The sequence below is a fragment of the Taeniopygia guttata genome, chromosome 1 (assembly GCF_048771995.1).
Source record: "Taeniopygia guttata chromosome 1, bTaeGut7.mat, whole genome shotgun sequence".
Taxonomy (NCBI): domain Eukaryota; kingdom Metazoa; phylum Chordata; class Aves; order Passeriformes; family Estrildidae; genus Taeniopygia; species Taeniopygia guttata.
The window spans coordinates 94329276-94356058 of NC_133024.1; the positions used below are offsets into that span (position 1 = coordinate 94329276).

At 37.3% G+C, this 26783-nt stretch overlaps 1 long non-coding RNA gene across 2 annotated transcripts in view; it reads right to left on the bottom strand.

Moving 5' to 3' along the window:
- Nucleotides 1-16677: 16677 nt before the first annotated feature.
- The window catches only part of LOC140684758 (uncharacterized), a 47941-nt gene continuing 37835 nt past the window's right edge, over nucleotides 16678-26783 (bottom strand). For both annotated transcript variants that reach the window (XR_012057507.1, XR_012057506.1), the window contains exons 2-4: nucleotides 21744-21885; nucleotides 18027-18078; nucleotides 16678-17269 (exon numbers count right to left, since the gene is read on the bottom strand). This is a non-coding gene — a long non-coding RNA (uncharacterized lncRNA). The remainder of the gene's footprint in view (nucleotides 17270-18026; nucleotides 18079-21743; nucleotides 21886-26783) is intronic.

Genomic DNA, 26783 nt, shown 5'->3' on the forward strand with positions numbered 1-26783 from the left:
CTCTTAATTTTAAGATACAAAAACATGTTTTCTGAAGCTTTTAGATTACATGTAACTGGCATGAAGTATAAAACTGCATAGAATAAAATAGAATGCCTTGCAAAGTATTGCCACACAAACATTAAAAACTATTTGCATTTTTTGCTTGACAAAATTTTTGATTATTAAATGCAAATCTGCTATGGAAAGCCATGAACATAATTTTTGAATTTAATAATTGAATGTTTCACTTTTATTTCCTAGCAAGATAATTTGGGTAGTAGGACAAGGCTAGAAAATTTTGTATGTTCCCAACTACACTCCTTCTAATATTAGTTTTCAAAATGTTGTGAAATACCTGTACACAACAGTCATTCTTTTAATAAGACCTCTCATATCAGTGAACAAACTAGCATCCAGCAGGGATTTGTTTTCCTTTTATTTACATCATTAGCAGCACTACAAATTTGGCATATAAAGTCAACTGGAAAAGCACAATACTTTTGTATGCATACCTTCTTCTTAATGAAGCCACAGGACAGTATTAAATTAGCTATGGAATCTAGTATTGCTGTTGTAGTAGTCGATAGTCTGACACTCTGTCTTCTAAGCTACAATAAGTAAATAAATTATTTTCTTCCATCTGACCACATTTCAATACCCTAAAAATATGTGATGAAAGATTAAACTTACATAAATTTTAGATTGCAAAAAGCTTTTCATATGGAATTCATAACACTAATACCAGTCTAGAAAAAAAGTCATATGAAACTGTAATTTCTATTAATGAGAAAACAGAAAAGAAAAAATTTATCTTCCCTACTTTGATAATAAAAGGATGCGGTAAACTTCTTTTATGTAGAATTCCTCTTGATTTCAATAAGGACCTCTACCTCATGACTGGCTGATGGTAAGAAATGTGTTTGTCATTATCTCTGCATTAAGTTCTGCAAAAATCAGCCACATGTTTCTAGGTTTTACATCCATCAGATGAGGAAAAACCAACAATTTATTATAGCATGTATCAAATAACACAAAAACTTATATTTGTTAACCAGGTATAGTACAAACAGAAAAATTATTTATAGTTCTTCTGAATAATTGAAGAAATCAGGGATTTCATTTATGTAAAATGGAAAAAAGTAGGGAAAGGTTGTGTATGAAGCTCTTAAAAATAATGTAGCAAAGACCACATGGTCACTTCTTAAGCTCTAGTTAGCCCAGGGTGGATGGAAAGAAGAGGACAGAAGAGGGGAGTGAGAAGACAGGCACAATCTTTCACATCTGAAAGGAGTAATGAGCAGGACTCTTCCAGGTAAATGTCTACCACTTTGCCTGCATCCAAGTATTGCCAACAACTTCTAACTTGAAATCTTAGGATTGCTTGTAAGTGTTCTTTAGAACACAAGTTTTTAGATTTCCCATAACATCAATTAGACAATGCTGGTTACTCACCATGCAATATGACAGAAAAATTGACAGAAAAAGATGAAAATGCACAGCAACCAAAGGGATAGAGAAGGACAATGAGCTCCGGTGTAGTCCTTTCTCTGCTCTAGCCCCTGGAGCACTTAGTCCTTTTTTATTTTGTCCTTGGTATTTGCAGAGTTGTCTCACACATTTTTCCTCACATTTTTTTACTGTGTAGTGTTCTTCTATTTCTTAGGTATATTCTTACAAAGGCACCACCATCTTAGGTCTGTTTGAGCCAGCTATAATCTGCTGTGTCCTCCTTAGGGCAGCTCCTGGCCTCTTCCTCTCAGATACCACTCTGCCAACATCTGGGCATCTACACCAAAACAATATTTTATATATTATATATATGTTTTATATCATATATATAACATATATATATATAATGTAATCTATATAATGCTACTATATCTAAATCCATATATATTAGCTACAGATCCCATCAATCTTTACCTGTTAAAACTTTATTATGATATGCAAACGATTTACAGTGTTTCCATGAAAAGCTGTCTTTGACTACTCACCTTGTGTCGCAGTGCCTTCCCAAAGTCTCTGGCAGCCCAGTACCTTTGGCGCTGCAGGCAGCAAGGGCCACGTTCGTATGCCACTGCAGGCAGGAACTATGGCCTGTGGGCCTGAAGCCACCAGACAGGAGGAGGCACATGACCACAATGACAAAAGCAAGGAGTCATCCTTTTGGGGGTATCAGCATTCCGAGTTTATTGGAGGTCTGAGGAGACAACCATGGCTCAAAGCGAGATCTGCCCCAAAAGGCACCAAGCACTGTGTGCACGGCCTTTTATATGGGGGAGGTAACAAGGGGCGGGAACAACAGTCAACTAATGGGATAACAACTGGGGGTGGCAACCGAGGTGACAAGCAGGGGAAACATCCAATGGGGTGAGAGGGAGGGAGGGGACCCCAGGGACCAGCCTATCAGCCGAGGCCCTGGGTAGAACTTTCTAGGTGAAAGGGAGGGGCCTCAGAGTAACAGACAGGCCCTGGGGAGGGGTCAGGGGAGTGACTCAGCATAAATGAACCAATTGGGTTGAGGGAGGGATGACAGGCAGATGGAGGGGGGAGGAGAAAAAGGGAGGCCGGACCATTTAACATAAAGAGAGGGAGAGGGAGCAGCCATAAGTGGGGGAAACTTAGAATACACTCCAACAACCTTGCTCTTGTTTAATGGAGTTTTGCTAACCCTAGAGATTAAACAAATGTATTTGACAGTGCTATTTTCAGATTTTTATTGGAAACTCAATGTTGTCTTGTGGACCCCACTCCAGAAATGCTTGAAGAAGGGAGTGCTTGCTGATTCACAAGAGTTTTAAGCAACAGCTACGTATGTGGCAAAAGTATACTGTACATATGACAAAGTGGTAAGTGAATTAGTCTGGGAGACTTGGGCTGTCCTTACTGATCATGTGAAGCAAGAATGGCAATACTGACATATATCACTACCTGCTAACTGAACTTAATGGCCTTGTGAATGCTGATGCTACACATAGTCCCAGAGTCTGAGGGAGCTGTCAAGACTGATTTCTTCCAAGTACTAGGATGTCTGAAACATCATAGTAGATGGGAATTATGTGCTGCTACATGAAAATCAGTGAAATATAAGATACTTACAAAAGCAATACCCTCAGCACAGAATTAATAAGCAACCTATGAACTGAAATATAGTTCTTAAATCATTATATTAAAAAATGTTAAATCTCAGATAATTTGTAAAAGCTGAAAGCTTTGTGTTTGGAGTAGGAGAGAGGTTAAGGTGGCTGTGGAAATGGCCGACATCAAATAAGAGTGTAGTATGTACTGTAAAAGATAATTTGACTGCGGATGTTGAGGGCTGAATCAGCCATCTGCAAATTAAGGCTTTAATAGTGACTTTTGTCTGAAAGTGTAGGGTGCTGGAAAAAGTCTGATATGCTGTTGAAGTTACCTTGTAATGTTAAATGCTCTCAACAAGAATACAGGAGTTAAGGAAGCCAAAGCTCAGGTATTGTTAAAAGCAGTAAAAGGTGTGAAGAGAAAAAAGAAAGGATTCTTTTAAAAAATGGCAGCCAAGAAAAGGCTTAAAAAACTGAGACAGAGATTCTCACTCCCTGCTTTATCTTAGTTTTCCTTGTTGAGGTGAAAGTTTGCTCACAGGTCTAGTGGCAGTGCATAGGAACAAGCTTTAGTCTTCTGGGTATACTCAAGTCCATGGGATCAAGTGCGTGCATCCAAGGGTGCTGGGGGATGCAGCCAATGTCACTGTGAAGCCACTATCTATTATCTGAAAGATCCTGGTGACTGGGGGAGATTCCTGAAAATGAGAAAAGGGAAAAGCTCCCAGTCATTTCAAAGGGCAGAAGGGGGCATCAGGGGAAACAGGCTCCTCACCTTAATGCATGAGAAGATGATGGAGCAACAAATGCTGTAAGTAGCTGCCAGCCTTAGGAAAAGCAAGGAGGTGACTGGGATCAGGCAACATGATTTTATGTAGAGGAAGTAATGCCTGACAAAACTTACTACATTTTTGCTGTTAGATGGTGCACTGAGGACCAAGGGAGAGTTGTGTGTTGCTTACCTGGAGTTTAGTAAATCCTTCTGTATGATTTCTCATAGCATTTTAACAGACATATGAACTGGAAAACTAGGCAAAAGGTGAATTGAAAGCCAGCTGGATCATCAGATGCAAAAGGTTGTGATGAGCAATGCAAAGTCCCAGTGGTGGATGGTTAACAGTGATTCCCTCAGGGATGAATTAACTACTGCTGGCATTAGTAGTTTTTGATCTGTTTATTGACAGCCTGGGTGATGGGGACAGTGAAAGTCTGAGCATGATACAGAACGGGGGGAGAGAAGGGCTGCTATGTTTCTGTGATTTGGAGGCGAGTAAGGAAAATCAAGGAGCAGCAGGAGTCTAATGGCTGAATGAGGACTCAGATGCTGAGATGAGTGTCTGGGGAGAAATTTGTACTGCACAAAGGTACTAGATTCAAGAACTGTGTAAACCCAAAAAGAGCAAAGAAATGGGTAATTGTTCAATTTACCTCGATTCTAAGTGAATTGTTCATTCCACCTTTACTTTCACATTTCCTAATTCTTTAATGTTTGATACAGTAACCTGAAAGAATACTTTCATTTTCTTGTACAATCTGATAGACATAGGTTTGCTTTCTATGCCATGTACTAGAAATGCATATCTTTCAGCATGACATGGAAGCCAAGCATAGTCATGTTATTGAAATGTTTATTTCCTACATTAAACCCTCCCCACCTCTCCCCCAGCTGTAATTGAGAGGTGTTCAATTTAAAAAATCTTTTATTTTTTCACCCTAGTATGCCCTAATTATGCAACCAAAAAAAAAAAAAAAAAAAGCAAATCTAAGGTATACAAAATGTGTATAAAAGACAATAAAAGCAAATTAGTAGGTGGAAAAAAGAGTCCTTGTTCACTCATATCATATAAATTTAAGTCAGTAAATTGAGTCCGTAATGCTATGTATCTTGAAGTGGTCTGTGAATATCATTGTCTTATAAATTCATTTCTTGGCAGGTGTTTTCCCATAATCTGTAACAATCCATCAGATTTTGCTGACAATAAGCCATTCTTTGGAGGAATTAGTTTTAATACAACATTTAAGTTCAGGAAACATTTTCCAAAAATTACTTGAATCAAAAACAAAGAAGACAGCTGGTAGATAAACAGGTCAATTTTTCTCATTAAGGTACAGAAAAACCAGCCTGCTGCATGCAGCCTGCCCTTCTCACCTACTGCAGTGAAGGCAGAACAGTCTTATCAGGTAAGGTCATTCTGCACGGCAGCTATACAATTTCTGCCTAACCCTTCATTAATCCACAGAGGTAACCAGTGGGAATCCAACAGCTCTTCATCACTTCAGTATCAAGAGGCATGAAAACAGGTTGTCAGGAGCCTGATTTCCCTCCACTCTATGTGACTAAGTAGAAATGTAAGAATACAACAAAGTAAAACAAATACAACCCACAACCAGTGGAAGTTTTACTGAGGTGAGTACTGGGGAGAGGGAGGTGTTTTGGTTTTTATTTTTTGTTTTTGGTTTTGTCTTTTTTATTCTTTCTTATTTTTATCATTGATAATATGAGCCACATGTATTTTATCTAGGAGAACATTGAATAATAACACTGAAGAATAACTTCAGCTCCTTTTTGCTACTCAGAATATTTATAGACTTATTGTAAAGAGCTTTCTGCTACAAATTCAAACAAGAATGTCTTTGGTTACTGAAGTAAATAGATACCTCTTTTTATAAGAAGACTAGGGTAAAAATATGATCATTTAAATCACAATCATCACCATGCCTTTTTATGAAAGAGTTTCTGCCTTTTAACATTTCCATTAACTAATAGTTTAAATTAAATTTTTGGCACGAGGTTTTCCATATCAATCAATCAATATCCCTGCTGTGATGCATCATATCATATGACAACTGTTTTTAATACTAAAATTCCATACTAGTAAAGATGTAGCATTGTTCTGGGTTTCCCTGTTTTTAGCATTGCAACTCAGAAGAAATATAAGCAAGATAGTAAGAACCTGCAACCATATTTGGGCAGAAGTTGTTGCCTGGCACTAGTAAAGAAAAGCACTAAGAATATGCTGATAAATTCCCAAATCATCCCCTGCTTGCAGCAGAGCAGTGTTCTCTGTGTGTTTCTCCCATCCATGATGTTTACTTCAGCAGCCTGATGCTCCCCAGGGATAGCACATGAATAAAAGACTGAGCAGTAAACTGTCAATTTATCACAACTCTACTAATGAAACCTTCATGTGGTGTTCTAGCACTGTTTTCTTCCTTGATGCTTCTTATCTATGTTTCAGAGTGTTTGCCAAAAGCAGGGTTCAAAACCCTGCTATCCCCAAATATTATGTAGCTTACCACAGACCACAGAACTCCAGTAGATACAGTATAAACAGAGTACAATTTGGCATCCAATCAACATAAATTTTAATAGGACACAATGCAATTTTATAGCATACAGTGTGAGTTTTAAGCTCTTTTTCTATTAATGAATAATGTAAAATATAGTTTAGCTAACAATAAAAGTGAAAAGAGAAGCTATATAACATGGGTTTTTTTTTTTAATCAAAATTGGTAAAAACCAAATCAGTAATGTAAGAAACTTGTTGCAAAAGGTAGAACCTGAATGAGAAAGATGTTCACATCAAACAGTATAGGATTAAGTAGTTTGAGAGAGTATGCTAATAGCACCAATACTCTTCAGCTCTGACCCGTATGATGTTATCTCTTTGCACTGAGTCTTCTGTGAACAAGTGGAAAAGAAGGAAAAATTAAAAAAAAAAAAAAAGGCTTGTATGAGTGAAGCAGGTTAGAAAAGAAAAACAGACGAAGATCTTGAAGTAAAATCATGGTTAAAAGTTTTTACCTCAGCCCCAATACACAGATGTTTTTCCTGCTTGAGTAGCCACAAAGCATGTGTCAATAAAACTTTTTACGACTTAATATTGCTCCAGTGGAAAGTTAGAGAGGAGAAAGGCAGGCTCAAAATGGGTACTTGGACTTTTTCTTTAAAAAAATCCAATCACTACCACCATATTTTCTTTATGATCTTACCATAAATAACAGTGCCAGATACTGTGAAAGAATGCACATGGTGCCAGGGTACATTGCTTGCCAAGTTTCCTTAGCGTGAGAGTTGGTTTTCTGATTGCATACTAATTGTCCATATAGTTTAGTCAAAGAATAATAGTTTTTCTGTATGACTTCATCCACGGTGTTAAAAAATTGTGCCTTGATTTCACCAGAATTTCCACGCCTCTGGCAATAAACCCTTGCAGAAACAGTGACTCTTGGCCCCACAGCACTTTGTGGCTAGTTAAACAACCCTCTCTGAAAAGTGATGTTAACTTGATACTTTCATCTCACCATCAGTGCATGACAATCAGAACTTCTTTCATACTCTTAAATTGTTGATTCATTCAATAATTCAGTCTGTTAGGGAGTTGGTTATTTTGTTTAATTTAGAAATCACTTTAAATTGGTTTTACTGATGAAAGCTGTGATTATGAGCATATGGTTTTTCTTTGCTTTCGTGATCTGGTGCTATTTTTCATCATTTTCATAAAAAGCTGTATTTTTCATTATTATAGAATTTTCATTAGTGGTCTGTCATTTAAAGCTTGGCATATAACCCCTAGTTTGAGAAGAGAAAAAAGAAAAAAAATTTAGCTAAATGACCTCAAATGAATGTGATTTAACCAACTAAAACTTCAGTAGTCATAATTTTAAAAGAGCAGGGACAAATATTAGCAGGGCCCATGGTCCAGATGCTAATGTGTTCTCAGGCTTCCTGAACCTAGCTTTGCTTTGTAGGACAGTCTGCTGTCCCACACCACCAGCTTTAGTGTGTGGAGTAGAAAAAAGCAGGGAGTAAACTAGCAGGGAGTAAGTGCTTATGCCAGTTCATTGCACACCTAACATACTGCAAAAATGGAAGATTGAAGATGTTCCTTCTTTTCTGATTACTTGAATGCCAGCTGGTCTTTCGGTTGTAGGTATTCCAGGTCATCCTGTGCTGAGAACAGCAGGCACACCTCACTGTACCTGGGTGCTATTTTCAAACTATACTGGTTTACCAAACTGGAAGATGATCTCTGTAATTATAGGAATCTTTTTGTCTCTGAACCAGCACTTCTCTGTTGATCTCATCCTATTCAAATGTGATTACATTTGAGTCTCTGATTGTCAAGGGAATATTTCAAGAAATTTGTTTTGCCTATTTACCAGCCATTCCCTTCTCTGCTACTCATGGGCTTTTGTAGGTTATGTTGTAATCACAAGTCCATATGCATCCTGCTTCAAGCAAAGTTGTTTCCCACATCTCTTTTCCTTTTTAATAACACATGCACATTCTTAGGAATAGAAGGTATTTTTTTCCTTTGATTTAAAGCTCCCACAAACCTGACTTGTGTTGAATGAAAAAGAAACAGTTTTAAATTTTTTTAACAGAGTCTGAAGATAACTTCTTTTTTTTTTTTTTCCCCCGCCCTCTAAATTTTGCTCAATACTTCTAGTGAGTGGATCAGCATGTCCATTTTCAGGTTTATAAATCCCAATATATTGTTAATACTTTTTGTGATGTCCCTAAGGAAAGCAAAATTTTCTCTTCTGATTTTCCTTTTGTATTACTCTTGAATATGCATCATATTGTCATGATGCTGTTTCTTTTTCACTGAGATAAAGCTTTTAATGGCCTTCATGGAACCTTCCAGAATGCAACCATTCACTTTGTATAACCTGATGGTGAAGGTGCCATATATGTGATATGAATGAGAAAAATTTCTAGACCTTATAGCAATGCCTTAGCAGGGAAAAAAAAAAAAATACTTGAGCTCTCTTATACAACATCTTCTAATAAAATCTGCCTCTAAAAGACTGTTGTGGAGTAGAAAGCCTACGCTACTGGCACATAATCATGAGATGAAATGAAATGACAGCAGGAATGTGAACAGCACGGCTTTAGAGGATTGTCTGGATGACAAGAGAACCATTTTAAAGTGTTTCATGGAGGGTGCTATACTTTTCTGTTTTCACTGCAACATTTCAGGTAGGAGCTCCCCCAACAGGGATTGAGTGGCAACAGGGATAAGGGACACTGACTGTTAAATCAACTCTGACACTGACTGTTAAATCAAATCCATCTCTGTCCCTGTCTGTCTCTGTTTTTGTCTCTGTCTCACTTCTTCTAAGAATAGAATAATCACATCTTTTCATAATACAGTGACATTGCTCAGATTTTTCATTATGCCTGGATTAAGAATAAAAAACGGGGGTGGAGCTGTGAGGGGAGAGCAACTTCAATTTGATTCTTCTTGTTCACCACCTTTTCTCTTTGTACTTTCCTGCCTCACTTGGGATGCAAAGCAACTTCACCTTGGGTTCTTTTAGATTATTAGGTAATTAACAACTGCAACATTAACCTCCTCAGACCGTATTTTCATTATCTCCAATAGGATGGCAGGATTAAGATAGCTGGAAGGAGCATGATGTGATTTAGTTCTGTTTGATGCTTCTGCCTTAGTAAATGTCAGAAGCAGGGAACAGAGTATTAATAATAATTTGCATCCAGTGTGCTAACAGCAGATCTCCAAGAGAATGCACTCTGTAAAATAAAGCTCCAAGGTGGCAATTGCCCCTCCTCCAAAGCATAAATGAAAACATGGCCATTCAATATCTATTTGACAAATGCAGGGTTAAATAAAAACACTAGTATCTATTTAAAAGCCAAGAAGCAGTTTGCTGGAGCAGTTATTTCATGTTAATCACTTTGTATTTACTGCAGCTTGAGAAAGACACATTTGTTATGCAGACAGTGTTCATTGTCGTAGCTTCATCATTAATGCACTGCTGCCAGCAACAAAATGAATTAGCTCTCTGAATACTAAACTGGGAAACCAATGTTGAACCAGAGAGTGACACAATGACACTTACAGGATTAAAATACACTGCCCAGCTATGAGAGAGTGCATTTTTGGCGTTTTTTAATGATTAACTATTTTTAAGATTAGTATTAGTAGGAAACCTCTCTGGAATGGTTGAAAACTGTAGGACAAACAATAGTGATCATTTATGTTCCCCATGGGAGTTTGTACTCTTTCTGGAATACAAATTTCTCATGGATTATTTCCCATGCTTGACCACAGCCATTTTTTCCCCATCAACAATTTATCATTTATCCCTTTACATGCATGCTTTGAATTTCTGCAATTCCTAGCATACTGTAGATCCATAGCAGCACTGTGGAAAGTGCATGAATACAAAACACGAAGGAATCAAAGCCCCACTGTGTCTGTGAAGAGATGTCACAGGCATGTGCAAAAGCACAGTAACAAAGCAAATGCCACCTGTCACTCTGAGTGTTTTTATATGATTTTTGATGTCCCTATGTCACAAGGATAACAACATTAATCTCCGAATGGTACATTGTTACTTTTAGCTATAACTTGCTCTGCACGGGTCACTAAACTAGTAAGGGCTGATTGTATATTTAAAATAAAAAAGGGGGAGGGGCAGGGGTCAAGAAAGAAGAAAAAAGGAAGAAAAACAGGAGGAAAATTATCTCAATCAGTAATATATATATTTTTTGTGGGAGCTTGGGACTTGTCCTGTAGTAGCTTACTTACCTTACTTCAATATGTTTTTTAAATATATTGAAGTAAGAGCAGAAGGCAGCAGCCTCCTTTCTATCCCCTAAAAACTCAGGGGTTGATTCCCTGAGATGTTGGAAGCACAACACCCCCAGACATTTAAAAGGGAGGAAAAGAGCTAGGAAGCTGTAAAACACTTGTTCTATCTTCTAGTAAAAGTGTCATGTGCATAAATGGGTAATAAATACAAGCCTAAGGATCAAAAATCCTCAACTAAGTTCTATAGGAAAAAAAACAGATTCTTCTTGAATATTGAGGTACTCATGTTCTGCTAGTAAGGAAAATAAATAAGCAGTACAATAATCCCAACTCCTTTGGGAATTCTTTCCCTTCCAGTTGGAAATAGAGGTTATTTTAACATTTATATGCAAAACAAAACATGCCAGAAAACACAACATAGCTCTAGTGCAGAGAAATGGTTATGTACCACTATTGTATGGTTGATGCTGATGACTGATTATTTTTGTGCATTAGTAAATTTTAAACCTAATATTTTATAATTTAAATTTTAATGGACTCTCTTGTTCTATTTGCATATGTTCTTTTTTAAAAAAAATGTCCATTTTCAGGTTTAGAAAGTAATTATTCAAGATTAATCTCAAGAATGAAAATAAGCTCTGGGAATGGGAAATGGTCATCATCATTATGCAACTTTCTGACCTCAATGACTATTATCTGGAATAATAATAGTATTCATTTACTAGCAAAGTAACACTCTGAAGTTAATTAAATGTTTGTATAGCATTATGAAATTGCTAAATAATTATAATCCATAAATACCATATTTTCATGAAAAAGCAATGTCAAGCTCCATGGAAGTTCATCTATGTAGTTTTTCACAGTGTTGCAACCAGTTTTCTAGTTGAACATATCAGCTGATCAGCAATAGAAGGTATGACTTGAAGTAACAGAGGAGAATAAAAAAATTATACCTTGGCTAAATTAAAACTATAAGTAATATCTGTAAAGAGAATGTAGCTATCAAAATTTGAATTTGACACAGTTACAGTGACAAACTCTTATATTCTTGTTTAGTGACAAACTCCAACTCTTATTGGACATTTAATAACCAATAAACTGGGGTGAAAAATATATGCTGAAAAATTCTCAAAGGTGAACACTGTGGTTTAACCCAACCTAAGCTGGCAGATGAGCCCCACACAGCTGCTCACTTTTTCACCCCTGGTGGAGTGAGGAAGAGAATCAGAAGACTAAAAGTGAGAAGATTTGTGGGTTGACATAAATTTAGTTTAACAGGTAAAGCAAAATCTGTTCATGCCAGCAAAACAAAACAAGGGATTTATTCACTGTTTCCCGTGGGCAGGTGGATTCTCAGCCAGGCTCCACCACATATAGCAGCATCTCGGGAAGAAAACACCATTACTCTTAACATTCCTTAATTCCTCCTTGTCCCAGGCTTATATGCTGAGCATAATGCCATATGGTACAGGATATCCCTCTGGTTGTTTGGAGTCAGCTGCCCTGCTGTGTCTGCTCAAAGCTCCCTGTGCACCCACAGCCCCCTCACTGGTGGAGTGAGAAGCAGAAAAGGTCTTGATGCTGTGTAAGTACTGCTCAGCAGTAATGAAAACACTCCTGTTGTAACACATTCCAGCACAAATCCAGTACACAGCCCCATTCTGGCTACTATGAAGAAAATTAATTCTGTCCCAGCAAAAAGCAGCTGAGTGAAGCAACCCATTTCATTGTAATAATTTGACTACACTCTGTATATTACACAGGGATTTTTCTTTATAGCATTATAAGATCCTTTACATGGGTTGGGATAATCCAAGCATAGAGGATGGATGGAAAATGGATTGAGAGAGACTCTAAGGAGAAGGACTTGTAGGTGCTGGTTCACAAGAAGCTCAACACAACCCAGCAATGTGCATTTACAGCCCAGAAAACCAACCGTCTCCTGGGCTGCATCCAAAGCACTGTGGCCAGCAGATTGAGGGAGGTGATTCTGCTCCTTTGCTCTGGTGAAACCCCACCTGGAGTCTTGCATCCAGCTCTGGAGCCCCCAGCATGAGAAGGACATGGACATGTCAGAGTGAGTCCAGAGCTTAGAGTGTGGATGCACCTCTCCTGTGAAGACAGACTGACATGGTTGGGGTTGTACAGACAGGGGAACAAAAGGCTCCAGTGAGATCTTATAGCACCTTCCAGAGTCTAAAGGGACCTACAAGAAAAATGGAGAGAAACATTTTATAAGAGTATGTAGTGATAGGACAAGGGTAAATGGCTTCAAACTGAAAGAGAGTAGGCTCAGACTAGATTTTAGGAAAAAAATCTTTATGGTCAGGGTGGTAAGGTGCTAGAACAGGTTGCCCAGGGAAGTTATGGATAACCTATTCCTGGAAGTGCTCAAGACTTTGTTGGATGAAGGCTTTGACCAGTCTGGTCTTATAGAAGGTGTCCTGTCCATTGCAGGGGGTTGGAAGTAGATGGTCTTTAAGGCCCCTAAAGGTCTTGTCAATTGGTAATGATAAAAAGATAAAAATTTTCTTCACTGAATAGTTTATATAATTTCATAGTGGTGGTTGGGGTTTTCCCTACATTTTTTTAAAGGCTCTGAAATTCAATGAGTCATGTCATCATTTGCCTGGTACTTTTAGTTATATATTGTTACACATCTTGAGACCTACAGGCATTAAAATCATGATTATAAATGCTATTAAGAAAATGGACATCATATTTATCTTTCTCCAGATAGACTGTTTTTAAAAGGGACAAATAAGTAGTGTCAAGCTTCTCTTTTTTGTATCTTAAATCAGAAATTAAGAAAAATATAATGCTGGAGGCTAGGCCACTGACATTTTGTGGCACTATCCCTGTATAGTAGGGAACTGATTTTCTTATCTTAAAGAAAACTAGACCCACAACTTAACACTACCCAGAGCTGTGTGAAATGAGAAAAATACATATAAAATCTACAGAGCCTATGATGCACTACAAGAATGATTTTTTACAGATCTTTCTGCATATAATGCTGGAGCATCCACTGAGTTCCTGAGATATTCCTTTGGGTTATTTAGCCTAATCTCAAAGTGAATCTAAAAGACACTTTGTAAATATATGTATTTTTAATTTTTCTTTACATAAAAGCCACCATATTTACAACCTTAGAAACAAATTCTTCTCTTTCCAAATTTAAAAAATAATATAATTTTTGGCAGAAATATTGGTGAGTTTCTCTTATTTTTCTTCATCTTTGTCAAAAGCAACAATTCAGTAGCCTACATTGGTAGTTAGAGATTATAGGGTCTTTTTTACTTTTTCCTCCTCAATTACTAATTCTTGGCTTTCATTCATTCTAGAATTTTTAGAATTTTTAAAGACACAGAATAGACTACTGGATGAGGCAGTTCAGGTATTACTCCTTATTCTTTCATTTATCTTTCCTTAAAACATCTTCATGTTTGCCTTTCTTGCATCTTTGGGCCTTTTCAGACTTTTACTATGGGTCACCACAGTTTCAATCTATGTAGGATTTTGAGCTTTGTCTTTAAGTATTCTAAAATATAATTACACTGCATTAATTTTTCATGGAGTTTAATATTTGCTATCCTTTTTTTTTTTTTTTTTGTACTGACATAATAAAAATCCTGATTTTTTTTTTGTTGACAAAAATAAAAGGTAAAAATATTTCCTTTAGATTTCCCATCCATACCCAAATTTTTACCAGTACCTTTTGTCTACCTTCCTTTTTAACAGCTTCTTGCTTAGCAGAATTTCTCTTTTCTGCTCCATTATAGAGTTTTATTTATGGGATTTGTAGATTGTCCTATCTTCGCTTCATTAGGTACTCCAAGAAAGATCTTTCAGTGTGTCTTCAATCTCATAAATTTTATTAGTTCCTCTCACTGCCCCATTAATTTTGTTCTTAATTTTGCAACATTTCCACTGATTAAATCTAACTCACTTGTATGGCTGCATGAAAAAAGTTAACTCCCTCACAGGAGGAAAAAAATTAAACCAAAGCTATCTCCCAAACAACTAAAAAAGTTTTAAATTTGGGCTATTGGGTAAATTCCAGTTGTCTTAGAGGATGAATATTTCTGTATGTTACATCACAATGATTACTCAATCTTTACACATAGAACAATCAGAAGGTATGACAACATTTTTTTTTTACGTGCAGGTTCTGAGAATATCTGCACCTCAGCAAATGCCTATCTTCTATATCCCATTTTAAAAAGTATGTCTGGACCAGCTGGTGCAGGGGTACTGGTGTGCTGGTGAGCCATTATTCACCTTCTCTGCTGTTGTACTCCAGTGTTTATCCATCTCCACTGTAATACCAGAGATGCTTGACTGAGAAGAGAGATTGAGGGAGAAAGCAAAAAGAGATATTAGAATTAATGGAAACATTAGGAAATAGCTCTGACTGAAAGAGTTAAGAAGGATTATTTTTATTTTTCTGCTATTTTTCATCACAAATTATGTGGCTGCTACTAACCATACCATCCATGTCCTTTTCAAGCTGCAGTAATGTGCTGATGAGTAATTCCTGGTGAAGCTCCAAGCATTCAGTTTTAGAGGAATTTCTTTAAATAATTCATATTTTTATAATAGAGAATCAAAATATTGTTTCACATTAAGATACAGAAATGATCTCTCTGAATTAGTCAAATAATACATGAACATATGTATGTGATTATGTGTGGGATCCTTTTTCTGGAAGAAAGAAGCAGAATAGAAAAATTATAAGAAAAATTGAAGAAAAAAAATGAACATTGCAAACATAAAATTAATTCCATGACTTACAGCACTGTACACTCAATGTCTTACTTATTACAATATGACCTAGAGCTTAAGAGTTATGCTTATGATGTAGCAATTAGGGAATCACATTGGCAACAAATCTATACAACACACACTTGACATGCACACTGTATGCATTCACTCTTTGGAATAGCTCAGTAGTCCCTGGGACTACTAATAAAATCATTGATCGCAGGCTCAGATGTAGCTACCTGCACTGTAAATGTTCAATATTGCAGGAGATTAAACCCACCTACTATCCATGAAAATCTAATCATGACATCCTCCTTTGCAAAGTGGATCAAAGTTGCTGTGTAGCTGATGAAGTCTGCATTTCATGCTAGGCATGCACGTGTTTTCACTAACTTTTATTGTTACAAAATATTTAGTTCAACTTGTACTGTTTGTGTCTAGCAGTTTTCTGCTACTGATCATCACAGAGGAGATGTCATCCTCACCAGATAATAAAATTGTCAGATGTAGTAGTCCTCAACATCTGTACAGGTATTTTATTCTTACAGCCTGTTTTCCCTTGGTATATGTTAGTTCACACCTCTGACTTATTTATTGTTTCAGTATCAGCAGTATTCATGTTTTCTACCACCATCACTGTTATAAAATATAAATGTACTTATGCTAATTGAAAGTTAGACTGTCTTTCTTCTATTTACACATATAGCCTTAAGAGAAGGGAGACTGTGATCTCAAATAAAAACAAGTGCTATTGTCTTAACCTTTGGGGTTCACTTAATAGATGTGTTGCAATGAGTTAGTCACATTTTTTAAAGAGAGACACAGAATACATATTTGCACTGCAAATACAACTGTACCATTATTTGCATAACCAAGAGTTATAGTCAAATATCCCTTTCCCATAAAAGTATCTCAGTGTCTTTGAGAAATGTGAATAGCTTCACATATTTATATTATTTAAGTGATCCTCTGAGCCAAGTGCCAAGCAAAAATCTAAAAGTGACAAATGGTAACAGAACAAAAAATTTCCTCTTTTTTATTGTTAGCTTAGACAGTCATCCTCAGCACTAAGCCTCATAAATCCATACAGCTAAGTGTTCCTCTTTTTTTTTTTTTTTTTTTTTTTTTTGAAGAAATTTTGATTTGGCATCTATCACCCATTCTCACTTAGGAGCACAGCCCCACACAAGTATTTATGCTCTACTCATCAGTGCACAGCTCTGAGATTTTACTCAGTGAGGTAAGATAACCAACAGAAACACAAAGAAAGGAAAAGGATTATGTCATTCATTTTATACACTTTTATTCACATGGCAAATTAAGCAATTAGTTCCAGTTTGCAATTTAGGTTGCCTGCATGGCCAGGGACACTGAGAAGCACTGCTGGACAGTGGTTCAGACCTCTGGTAAAGGCTGCTGGGTAGAATTCTTCTCAGTTCTGCTGAGCAGGACCTGGGAGTCTCGGCAGATGACAATTTGACCACAAGCCAGGAGTGTGCCCTTGTGATGAGGAAAGACTGTGGTACCCTAGGATGCATTGCCAGCAGGTCAGAGGAGTTGGTCCTGTCCTTCTACTCAGTCCTGCTGAGGCCACATCTGGAATGTCCAGTTCTGGGCTCCTCAGAACATGAAACACAAGGAACTACTGGAGAGGGTCCAGCAGAGGCCACCGGGTTTTGGAGTATCTCTCCTGTGAGGAAAGGCTGAGGGAGCTGGGCCTGTTTAATCTGGAGAAGAGAAGACTGAGAGGGCTTGTTGTCAGTACATATAAATATCTCAAAGGTGGGTGCCAGCAGGGTGGTGCCAAGTCTCTTCTCCTTTGTTCCCAGTGACAGGATGAGGCACAATGGACATAAACAAAACCACAGCAACTTTCACCTTAACAGAAGAAAGAACTTTATGTTGAGGATAGCAGAGCACTGGAACAGTCTGCCCAAGGAGCTCATGGAATTTCCCTCCCTGAAGACCCTTAAAACCCACCTGGACACATTCCTGTGTAACCTGCTCTAGGTGATCCTTTGGACTGGATGACCTCCAGATGGCCCTTCCAACCTTAAGCTTCTGTGATTCTGTGTTTCTGGTTGCAGATACAATGTCTTCCAATCATCTGAGTAATGACTTTGGATGAAGAGGGATTGCAAAGCTTCTCTGCTGGCACTGAGTGTGTGGGAAAGTGGAAAACTGAAGCAAACCCTAGATGACCAGCTTGAAGTAGGTGTTTAATCTCTAAGCATGAGGAAGTCTGCTATTATTTTGAATAATTTCTCTGGTCTTAAGAGGCCCCTCTCTGTCCTGTCTTGTCTTTCAGACCTCTGTGAATGTTTAAGATAGCGCTGTAAATACCAAAAAAAAAGATACCTATATTTGTTCTATTGAGTGGTTCCCTGGAGTTAAGTGTGCTGAATTAGTGAATTTCTTGAAATAAGAAAAACAGTCTACATAGGATGGGAGAATTGAAATCTTACTTTAGTATCAAATCAGTGAACTATATTTCTATACCTTATGCTCGTTTATAACATCCAAAATTCCTGTATTACTCTACCTAGGAGTAATACTCTTAGGTCAATTAATCTCTCAGGAAGTTTTGATTTCTTGAATCAAACACATGAGCTCCTACAACATAATAATTCCTCACCTCTTGCCATTTTGTTCTCGTGTATTATCAGTCCATGCTGTAACAGCTGCATCTAGAGAAAATAAAGAACAAATGAGATGGAGCTGTGCTCTAAACATTCCCCTTCTTTTGCTTTACCTGACCTGAGGACTCAGGTTTTTCAGTCTTGGATTGAAATGCAACTAAATTCAATTATTTCTATAGCTAAAAAGAAAATAGTTATTTAATAAGTACACTAATATGAAAATTGCATGATGGTGAATTTGAAAAGAGCAGAGTTTTGTCCATATTTCCTTTGACCTTATTTTAAAAATAAAATTACTAATCCCATTGAGAAGGTCAAAACTTATATTTATAACTGTTATTTCATAGAATAGTTATAGCAATAAAATGTGTACTTATGATGGTACCAAAGAAAATAAAAAGGCATATTTCTTGACAGAGTACAATAGAATGAGCGTAGATGTAGTAGAAGAAACAGACTGGAAATTAGAGCAAAGAAATATTAGGGCTGTTGCAATACAATTCTGTGGTGATTTAGTTTACAGTTAGAAATAAATAGGCCAGATAGGGAGTGGATTCTCACAGATAATAAATGAAAAATCTATTCATGCCTTTTTAAATAATTTGTAGCTCAACTCATCAAAGTTTTTTGATTAACACCATTGATAATAGTAAAAGTAATAGCCAAGACAAAAGTTAAATCTTAACACAAATTATGTCAGTTCTTTTACAGCTACTTATAGGATGCTGCTCTGACATATCAACTACTGAAAAAAATTGCTCTACATGCTATTCAACTTAATAAGTAAAAATTAAGCTATACATGCAAAAGCCTTTCTGTTCCTCAGATGTAAATCAAAACAAAAATATTTTCCATCAAAATGAAATAATATAATATTCTGTATAAAAACCTCTTCATTTCTAAGAAGTCTCTTCTAATAGATTTTTGAAAAATGTTTTATAACTTAACATATGAAAATGCATTGTATGATAGGATTTTTTTTTAAATAACTACTGTAGTCCAATACTACAGTGCATTGAGAAATTAAAGAAAAAAAATAAAAGGAAGAAATCCTGTGTCAGACATCCTTGTAACAATTATTAATTCTACTTTCAACCACTATATCACAGGAACTAATCTTGTGAAGTTAGAGGATGTCTGAAAAAAACAGATTAATTAAATTATTTTCTTGCATGGAAATACTTGATGAATACATGGTAAAACTGCTGTTATCTTGGTGAGAGGAGTCTTCTAAGTGCACTAACTCTATGCAGCAAATTCACACCAGAATCATGCAGTACAACAAGAGAAATTCAGCATTTAGAGATGTTACAGAAACTGTTATATTAATAATAAAATACAGTAAATATTTATATTCCAATAGCACAGGACAGAACAAATCACTATTTCAGCCAGATTTTGATTGTCCTTCTCATGCACCTGAAAAGGTTGAAAGATGTAGAACTGCTATCTCAGTTCCACATTTTGTAAGGTAATCAGTCAAAATATTTTTGTTTAGTGTTTATGGAGATGAATCCTGTGGGTTTCTACATGTTCCGAGGAACAGCTGGCAGACAATGGTGTGCCTACACATTGTTTTATTATTTTAAACATACTTAATGACTACAAAGATATCTATATCCACCAACACTAATTTTGCAGTGCATATCCTTCATCTACTTTCATGATATTCTTCCATTTGATTGCTGTGTGTTACTGAACACCATGGCTATGGCATGATTTAGGAAGAAGCCTTTGCTAGAAGTTTTCCATGTACATGGTAAGGAGGATCTGTCCTGAGTAGTAGTTGAGACATAGTAAATTAAGGTGCAAACTCTGGAGACTATGTTTTAGGCAGATAGACTGATCTTAGCTCCAGTGATGATAACAATCTTTATACGAAGCTATAAATACATTAATTTATTTGAACTTGCTCTTCTGCTTTATCGTCTTTCTCCATGTGATATGTTCCTTTGAGGAAATGTTCTGTCAAGCCATCTAGATGGATTCCAAGGCCAATCTTAACCTGTCACCAGAGTGGAATTTCCTATGGGTAGATTGGTAGTAGCAATAAATGCTTCTGGAAAGCTGTTAGAACATAACAAATGCCAGTCCATCAAGGCTAAAGGAGTTCACCAAGCCAGACACAATGAAAGAAAAATATATTCTGTTCCCTTAGGTGTGGTGAAATGAAAATCTTCCATTAGAAGGGACTGGAAGAAAATCAGATGTAATTGTTCTTTGTTTAATTAAAACCGTTATAGTTTTGTGTTAGTACCCAATCTTATATCATGGATGGTTCTACAATGCTGTACTGCAAAGAGGAGATGAGTGAAGTCTTCAGTGTGTGATGTGTCAACACAAGCTAAGTAAAAAGTGTACATATACTGAAATTCCTGTGAGGAAAAAAGTAGCACACAGAATGTATGCATAAATACCTATAAAGTTTGAAACACTATATAATTTAATTCTGTTAAGAAATAATTCTTGCATTTTTACATAGCCAACTGCCATAGCACTGTTGATTGGTAGAATTTTTTTTTATGATACATAGCCTCAATAAAAATTTTATTGCATTTTCACATACTGTGACATTTTAGGAAATCTAAGGAATCATATAATCATTGGATCATTTACAGTGGAAAAAACCTTTAAGCTCATTGAGTCCAACCATTAACCCAGCACTGCCAAGGACACCACTAAATCATGCTCCTAAGTGTCACATACACAGGTCTTTTAAATGCCTTGAGAGATTGTGAGTCCACCACCTCTCTGGGCAGCCTGTTCCAGGCTCCCTTTTAGAGAAGAAACTTTTCCTAACATCTAATCTTTTACAGCAGGAGCTTGATTAAGTTCTCATTGGACTTTGGCACTTCTAATTATAACCCTCCATAATCTCATGAAAACCTTGTAGTCTTCCTGAGCTGGCTGCTCTTTCATAAAAAGCTAATAAACTGTCCTGTTTTTTTCCTGAGTTTGAGCCAAAGTCCCCTGTTTAACCAGGCCAGTTTTCTTCTGTGATGCCTAGTCTTTTGAGCACATGGGGTTTCTCCTGTGCCTTGAAGATTTATTTCTCGAAGATTGTCCAGTTTTTCTGGACTTCTTTGCCATTCTGGACTGCTTCACAAAGGGGTGTATGGGCTAGTCTTCTAAATGTATAAAAAACCTGAGCTCTGGAATTCCGAGGTAACAGTTCTGCAGTTAGTACTTATTTCTCTGCTACTTATTTCTCAAAGAATTGAAAACTGTCATTCTGTGATTGCTATGTCTAAGATGACCTCCAGCCATCACATCACCCACCAGTCCTTCTCTGTTCACAAAGAGCAGGTCCAGTGGGGTACCTCCCATAGCTGGCTTCCTCACCAACAGTGTTGGGAAGTTTGACAGAAGTTAAATTATGTCATTATTAAGAGCTGTACAAAATTATGGTGCAAAATTAACAATAATGTATAGCAACAAATAGCTCCAAGTCCTTCCCCTCAGGACTGTTTTTAAGACATTGCCATTCATGAAAATTACCCACATTTTCATTGCTTGTGGACAAGCTCTTAAAACCTTATGTATTTAAATCCAATAGAAACCAAATAATGAGGACTTGGTAATGTTTAAGCATTCATTGTCTTAAATATAGTGTGGTTAGCAAGTATGTGTGAAGTATATATACACTGTTTTTTTCCTGAAATTTAAAAAAAAAAAAAAAGAAAAAAAAAGAAAATAAAAGGATAATTCCATACCTAATCTGGCCTGCAAGAGCACATTGCCTCCTCATGTCCAGCCACGGGCATGGCACATTGTCTCCTCACATCCAGTCATTGCCTCCTCCACCAGCACTCCCAGTGACATCAAATATTCCAGATGATTAAATTAAAATAATTCCTTTTATAAAGTAATACCAAGTGGGAAGAAAAAAAAGAAACACTTGGCAATGAAAAGACAAGAATTAGAAGAAAAATACCAATAACCATTTTAGATGCTGCATTTTATTCAACTACTGTGAGCTGTTAATAGATACAGTTTTTTAATAAATAGAGGTGAACGAATGGAGCTTAGATACTTTATAAATGAAGCTTCAGTTATGCTCTGTCACATTTTCCCATTACTTCACTCATGTTTGCCGTAGAACTGATTTCTTTGCTGACTTTTGTTCTATATCTGTCGTTTAGCCACAAATTAAAAAATATAATACCAAGTAACAAGTCTTCTTTCTACACATAATTGACTTACTAATTGTTTACTAAATTATGCTCAAAGGATAAAAAGTATATTTTTGTGCCAATGGTTCTAGTTTAAGCTCTCCAGATTGTATTCTTATTGTCACTGAGCATACAGTAAAAGTATTTAAAATACTTTCAATAGTCTATTGTACTCACAGAACTGAAAAGTGTTAAATCCATTAGGCAATTGAAATTGGTCTGTGTCAGCCATAACTGTCATCTTCATATATAATCTTCTCAGGAAATCAATACAACACAAGCAGATTTCTAGCTATTGATCTAAACCACTTTACATATAACAAAACCTGATTCTGATAAATGATAGTATAAAAAAAAGAGGATGTGTAATTTGCTGTCATTTGACAGCTAGCATCTATATCATTCCTCTACTTACAAAATAAAGCAGATCATTTTTCAAAGTGTTTGAAACACTATCTGGTGTTTGAATGCCTCTGGATATTAAGCAAACTGGTGTGCGTGGCTGTACCTTATAAACCTTATAGTTTATGTCATTGACGCTATGAGCACCATAGATCTACTGGCATGGTTCTTGTGCTATAATTGATGGAAACTAATCTAAGAACCTCTTAGATTCAAAGCTTATCCTTTTGTCAATACTGAGATCTTTCTCTCAAAAAGTTCTAGAAAGACTGAAGTGGCTGAAATTCTTAGCTCTATGTTTTTCAGTAACTTGTCACAAAGGCAGATACTTTCCATCAAATTAAGCTTTGAGGATTTTTCTTTTGAATGCACAATGATTACAGAAAGAAAATAGAAGATATCTATCTTGGCTAATTATGACAGACTTCAATTTCCAAATTACATTACTTTTAATTTATTGTATCCTGAAGATGATGAGGCTGATTTCTTTCTCTCTCAAAAGTTTCTCACTGAAAGTAAGTAACTACTGTAAACTGGCAGATGAATTCTCATTTAAGGCATTTCAGATTTCATTAACTGTCACCAAAATCAAGAAAGGGAGAAGGAGAGACTAGTTTATAGCTGGTAGACTTCGGGTCTACCCAGTGTATACTTCAAAAAGTTGACTTCTGAAAGCATGAGGCTCCAGGGCACTCTGCCAAATAGTCTTCTCTGGAGCACTATAAAAACTTCAGCTGCTGTTACTGGATATCCAAGTCTGTTCCAAAGCCAGAGTATTCCTGAAGCAACCCATCCTCCATTTTTAGCTTACAGGTCTCTTTATTTCAGTCTTGAGCATTTAAACTAGCCTAAATGCAACTTCTATAAATAATCTTACTGATTTTCCAGATAATATTTCCCTTCCCCTTATGTAGTACATCTATGGATTTTTCCATGACACTAGGATAATTCCCTAGAATTCAGGAAATATGGCTTTAAACAGACATTTCCAGAGCTATGCTCTTCCTCTGAAGACACTCATCATCCATGAGAAAAGAAACGTAGCAATCTCAGAAGTCCGGCCTGATGCATATGAAAGAAATCTAAGTGAAAAAGGTTAACTATCTTTAAAAATACCATAAGTTAAGTGATGTTGAGATATATGTCCAAATATGCACTGAAACTATGTCAAACCACAATTGAAAAAACTGTGGAAGAGCCCATGTTTTAAAAGAATGCAAATGTGCATTTGAGAAAGAAAAAACAACCTTGACTTCCATCAGATGGAAAGGTTATCTGAGAAAATAGAGTCCACGTATAAAGAGGCTGTATAGAAACAGGAAGGATCCAAAACAAATAGCTTATCTAAAGCATAAACTGCTGAATAGTCCATATTAAAGATAATGAACTTGCTTAAACTGAATATGTGAGCATTACAAACTCCACCTAATTTTACATATGCCTCGTCTCTTCTGCTCTGTCATTTCTAGATCCAGTACTAGCTGTGACATAAGCAATTTTTATTATTGTTATTACTAGTATTATTAAATGGATTTACTAAATATTGTGTTGAAATTTTCATTGGTTGTGACCAACTGGTCTATTTAGGCTCCTCTGAGAGCTGATTTATAAATCTGGCTGTAACACAGGACCTTTACATCTGGTTAGCCAACATGGGACTAAGGCTGAAGAGTTCAAAACCATACGGGTCCTGCAGATTAAATACAGATTGGTATTGTCTGTAGATACCAGGTTCTGCTGTGAATACAGGACTCTGAGCATGAAAGCACCAGTGTTGGTGGCTTCAGTGAAACCTTCGTCACTTGTTTAAAGTCAATTTCTTGCCCACCCAGATAGGTGATAGCCAGAGATGTGGTGAATGGTACAGCATAGCCAAAAAATTGTTTCATTTTTAAAAGCTCTGATTTCTCAGTCTCTGCTTCTTCTTCAATTCAGTGATTCCCAGGAAAAAATATATTATTTTAAATAGCAAAAACACTATTAAAAATATAATAAGAACAAAGAGGCACTTTTTAAGAGAGTGTCTTTGAGCCTCACACTGTCCTTGCAAAACTGTTGTCTTAATCCACTTTTCCAGTCACAATTGTTTTAGCAGTTAACAGGACTTCCCTAGTTTCTTCCACTTAAACTTCATTTTCCCTTAATAGTTGAAGGACGCTTAGGCAGCATCACATTAATTTCAGTGGACATTGAGTTTTATCTAATTCAGCAAGCCAGCCTTTGTTAATTAGGTCTCACAGGGCGAATGATTGTAAAGAACATCTCTAACTGTCACTGATCAATACCCACAGCAGAAGCAGTTTTAGCAGTCAATTACTTGTGTTTCTGAGAAGGAAGAAGAGTCCTATTCTTGTTAGCTCCCTGCACTTCTTTGAAATCATAAGGGCCCTGAGCCTGCCTTTCTATCAGGTTCAACCAGATACATACAAATTTTTTTATCCTCCTAATGCTGAGGCAGTTTCATTGGCAACAAAATTTTCTGCAGCCTAGCAGTGCTTTTTAGAAAAATTTTTGTGCTTTTAAAACCATGAGCTTCACTGATGGGAAAGTCAACGCTCCAACAACACTAAGAAATGTTTGCTGTTTAGGTCTAGAGACATTGGCTCTCTGATTAAGTCCTAGATGAAAAAAATATATGGAAAGCAATTTAACTTACTGCTACACTGCAATCCTTCAAACATAAAGAGAGAGTAAGGAGAAAAACAGATCACAGCTATTAGCATTTCCTGGTCATTTATTTCAGTGAGGATATATAAATATCACAGAATCACTAGGTTGAAAGAAATCTTCAAGATCACCTTGCCCAACCCATACATTAACACCTCAACTAGACCATGGCATCAAGTGCCACATCCAGTCTTTTTTCACACACATCCAGGGATGGTGATTCCACCACCTCCCGAGCAGAAAATTCCAGTAATTGACTACTCTTTCTGTAAAAAAAAATTTTCCTAATATCCAACCAATATTTCTCTTGACACAGCTTGAGACTGTCATCTTATTCTGTCAGTTGCTGCCTGGAGAAAAAGATCAACACCCACCTGTCTACAGCCACCTTGCAGGAGGTTGTAGAGAGTGATAAGGTCACCCCTGAGTCTCCTTCTCTCCAGGCTAAACAGCCCCAACTCCCTCAGCCGTTCCTCACAGGGTTTGTGTTCCAAGCCCCTCACCAGCCTCATTGCCTCCTCTGGATGTGCTCCAGCATCCCAACGTCCTTCCCAAACTGAGGTGTGAGAACTGGACACAGCACTCCAGGCGAGGCCTCACTATTTCTGAGTACACAGAAAGAATGACCTCCCTACTCCTGCTGGCCACACTGTTCCCGGTACAAGCCAGGACACCTTTGACCTTCTTGGCCACCAGAGCACACTGCTGGCTCATGCTCAGCCGGCTGTCGACCAGTACCCCCAGGTCCCTTTCTGCCTGGGCACTGTCCAGCCACACTTTCCCCAGCCTATAACACTGCAGGGCGTTACTGTGGCCAAAATGCAGGACTCAGCACTTGGACTTATTACACCTCATCTTACTGGACTCTGCCCATCAATCCAAAGAGACCATTCCAGGTCTCTCTGCAGAGCCCTCCTACCTTCCAGCAGATTGACACAAGCTCCCAATTTAGTGTTGTCTGTGAATTTACTAATGAGCAACTCAATACCCTCATCCATGTTGTCTATAAAAAATACTGAACAGAACTGGCCCCAGCACAGACCCCTGAGGGACACCACTGGTGACTGTCCCCAGCTGGATGCAGCACCGTTCACCAGCACTCTCTGGACCTGGCCATCCAGCCAGTTCCTAACCCAGTGAAGAGTGCTCCTGTCCAAACCTTGGGCTGCAGCTTTTCCAGGAGTGTGCTGTGGGAGACAGTGCCAAAGGCCTTGCTGGAATCCAAATAGGCAACATACACAGCCTTTCCTGCATCCACCAGGCGGGTCACCTGGTCATAAAAGGAGATCAGGTTGGTCAAACACAACCTGCCCCTCCTAAACCCCTGCTGGCTGGGTCTGATACCCTGGCCATCCTGTAAGTGCTGGATGTATACATCAGTATAAATTGCTTCATTACCTTACCTGGTACTAAGGTCAGGCTAACCAGCCTATAGTTACTAGGATCATCCTTCCTAGCTTTTTTGTGAATGGGTGTCACATTGGCCAGCTTCCAGTGGAACCTCACCAGTGA